Source organism: Dendrobium catenatum, unplaced genomic scaffold (genome assembly GCF_001605985.2).
Source record: "Dendrobium catenatum unplaced genomic scaffold, ASM160598v2 original_scaffold_59947, whole genome shotgun sequence".
Classification (NCBI taxonomy): Eukaryota; Viridiplantae; Streptophyta; class Magnoliopsida; order Asparagales; family Orchidaceae; genus Dendrobium; species Dendrobium catenatum.
The window spans coordinates 60,392-64,250 of record NW_021378398.1 but is presented as its reverse complement, the minus strand read 5'-3'; the positions used below and the strand labels follow the sequence as shown (position 1 = coordinate 64,250).

Sequence of the window (3,859 nt, the reverse complement as noted above, 5' to 3'; positions counted from 1 at the left end):
CGTCTCCGAATAGGTTCCGCCCAACATTCCGATGTGATGGCTGGAACGACCGGGGGAATTATGCCGCCAGTTCAAAGGCTTTGCATATCCATACGCATCTCCGTAAAAAATTGGCGAAATTCTACTTTCAGCTCCTCCAGGTGTTTGACGATCCTAACTTTTGATGTCCATGGTGCGTCTTCACTCTGATCATCGTCAAGAGTGCAGGGTCAACTGCTCTCCGTCATTGTTTCCAACTCCATCTATGATACCACTTTGTTGTGGAAAGTAATGAAACAGGAATAGCATAGGATAAAAGGGAAGAAGGAAGAAGTCAGCAGCAACAAACCTGTTTATATTAATTTTCTTTCTAACTATTTTCTCTCCAGCTACTAGGTATGTATTCATATTCATGATACTAAATGCTAAAAACAGTACAAAAGCAATCTTTAAAAAGGTAACATGTGTGTCTGTACTAAAATAAGTTACGAACAGAGTGGAGATAGAATATAGGCGATAAGGCGATCCTGCAGATTAGTATAAGCAATATATGACAACAACAATAAAGTTGCTCTTTTAATGAGTGACTTATGCCTAGCCAAATCAGCAAGGAATGTCGAACATTTGACTAAGTCAATCAAGTGTAATTTGCCAGTTAAACGAGTAATTTTGCTTCTAAATTTAATTTTTTTAAAGCATACTTAAACACTTAATACATTTTTAATAATAGTTTTATCAAAATTTTATACTAAAAGGCTGTTTAAAAAAAAGCAATAACTGTCTCAAACGAAGCAATTGTTTTTCAAATCTTTCTTATAACAAATATACAACCTTCATTAATATCAAACGGCCTTGATTAGAAAATAGAAATAGCATAATGAACTGTAATAAAGCATCATAAAGCTTCCCATGCGAAGCACATTCGGATCATGAAACGGAGCTTGGTATTTGCGACTTATCATCTTGGATTCTAACTAAAGCCGCGACATGCCAGGCACTTGCTCCACAGACTGCTCGGAGTGAGCCGTCGTCTTCTTCTCCGTCTTCTTTATCTTCGCCCCATGTAAAGAAGACCTCTCGCTCTTAACCATCCCAGTCTTAAACTCCCGTGCCATCTCCCTCAACTTCTTCTTCTCTATTTTACCCGTCGAGTTCTTCGGAAGCTCCTCCAGGAAGACCACCTTTCTCGGCACCATAAAGCGGGGCATGTTGCTCCCGCAATACGCTAATATTTCATCCTCCGTCACATTCTCCACCTCTCCTTTCACTACAACAAACGCGCATGGCGTTTCTCCCCAGCAAGCATGAGGCATCGCCACCACCGCAGCCTCCAACACCTTGTAATAACTATGCAACACCTTCTCCACCTCCATGCTGCATATATTCTCCCCACCTGAAATAATTATATCCTTTATCCGATCCTTTATCTCCAAGTATCCATCTGGGTGCACGACTCCTACATCCCCTGTTAAAAACCACCCGTCCCTGAACGCCTCCGCAGTCGCCTTCTCGTTCTTAAAGTAACCTTTCATCACGCTACTCCCGCGTAGCACAATCTCGCCGACGGCCTTCCCGTCTCGTGGGACGCTCTTCATTGTTAACCCAGATGTTTCCTTCACGTCTACTTCAGATAGGCTCAGGACGCTGATCCCCTGCCTCGCTTTTAGCCTCACACGCTGCTCTGCAGGCAATTGGTTCCACTCCGCTCGCCACTCGCACACCAACGCTGCTCCCGTGGCCTCCGTCATTCCGTAAGCGTGAGTGACGTGGAATCCCATCTTCTTTACCTTTTCTAGAAGAGAAGCCGGCGGAGGGGCTCCACCGGTGAGCACCTCGACAGAAAAGTTAGTTGTTTTCTTGTGATCCTCTGCTTCGCGAGAGTCGAAGAGGATGTTGAAGACGACGGGCGCACAACACATGTGGGTGACTCCATGGTCGGCGATGGCCTTATACATAACCTCAGCTGAAGTAGACCGAATGCAGACGTTAGTGCCGCCGCGGGCGGCGATGCCCCATGTGAAAGTCCAGCCATTGCAATGAAACATAGGGAGAGATCAAAGATAAACCGGTTCAGTTCCCATTCCCCACTGCAATAGCAAGCTCAGCGTGCTCAAATACGCGCCACGATGGCTATAAACCACACCCTTCGGCGCCGACGTCGTGCCAGATGTGTAGTTGAGTGAGATGGCATCCCATTCATCTGTAATTACCGGAAGCTCTGCAGTCGGATCTCCCGCTGCGATTAGTTCTTCATATTCTAAGCCTCCGGCAGCGTTTTTGTGTGTTGTGGCGCCGGCCGGTTCTTCTATGACAACGATGATTGGCAAAGGTCCCGCCTTTGCTTCTCGGAGATGGCGAAGGGCGTTGGAAGCGAGAGGGACTAATTGGTGATCGACGAAGAGGAGTTTGGCTTCGGAGTGGTGGAGGATTAAGGCAATGTTGGGGGCATCAAGGCGGGTGTTGATGGTGTTGAGGATAGCGCCCGCCAATGGAACGGCGAAGTGCATCTCATACATGGCTGGAATGTTTGGTGCAAGGACGGATACTACGTCATATATATATATATATATATATTTAAACTATTTAAGAATTGAATTGAATATTTATAAATATATATTGAAAACAATTTTTATTCTACATAAATTTAATATTTTTTGGGATCATGAAAATTCTATAGATCATGAAAATTATGAAAAAAAAAATGGGAAAATGATTATGAGGAGCTTTGAAGTTCTTAAATTTATTTTAAAATTAATGTAATATATAAACAATTTGTATCACATTGATGCTAAAAAATTAACAAATTTAATATTCTAATTTTTCACTTAAAAATTAAAATTTAATCAATGAGAAATGTCAACTGACCTAATCAATAATTGGAAGTTTATTATTATTTTTATTTTATCTCTTTGCTTTAGAGTACTTATATACATGCAAGATATCAAGCATTTTAAGGGTTAGTGGCCCATAACATAATTAAAGCACTTGATTGACATGATAAAGGTTTCATTTATGACGATTTTCTTATAACTTTCTAAAGTAGCTTTTTAATTCAAAATATTTTAAACTAGTACTAAACTAAGCCTATATTATTTAGAATAGATTCTTTGTTGGAATTATGCAATTTATGTTATATCTATTGATTTTTTCAGATTCGCAAAAAGCCGAGAAGTTTTGCAGCATTATGGTAATCACACCAATCAAGTTGGGTCATCATTTATTATCATTTATTGTGATTACTAATTTTTAAAAGATTATGAAGATTTTAATTTATTAAATTTGTTTTTTTAAATGATTATCCAAGCATAAATTTAATTTAAAACTAATTAAAGATAGGGTCTATTTAGAACATATAATAATCACAATTTAATTTGGTTACTTTTTTGTTATTATTTTCACACTATTTTTTAAAAATTTTGTACTTAAAAAACTATTTTTTGTAACTAGAGTAGCCAAGTTATTTTCCCTACAGCAACTTCACAAGTAACTTTATTAACATTGCTGTTGCAATAAAAGATCGTGAAATTTTTATAATTCTTTTTTGAAATCTTACTCACTAAAATTGTAGTTCAAAATTCAATTTTGAGCTGCCTATTTAAACCATTTCACCCACTTGGATAATTATGTTTAAAAAAAATAAAATAAAAAATCAACGGGAGCAGCGGGCATGAAAGATCTATTTAGGATAGCTTTTTGTTGCTTTGTTTTTCAAATAATACTCACAATTTCGTTTGGCTATTACTTTCTCTCGGCTTTTCAAAAATTTATGTGATGAAAGCTATTTTTTGGTAACAAGAGTAGCTAGATTGTCTTTCCCACATCAATTTCACAACCAAATTCACCACAACAACTTTATTAAACTACGCAACCAATTTTTATA

The 3,859-nt window shown here is 38.5% G+C and overlaps 1 pseudogene; it reads right to left on the bottom strand.

The window, feature by feature from the left end:
* Positions 1-953: 953 nt before the first annotated feature.
* LOC110095055 lies at positions 954-2,534 on the bottom strand (annotated as a pseudogene).
* Positions 2,535-3,859: the final 1,325 nt, after the last annotated feature.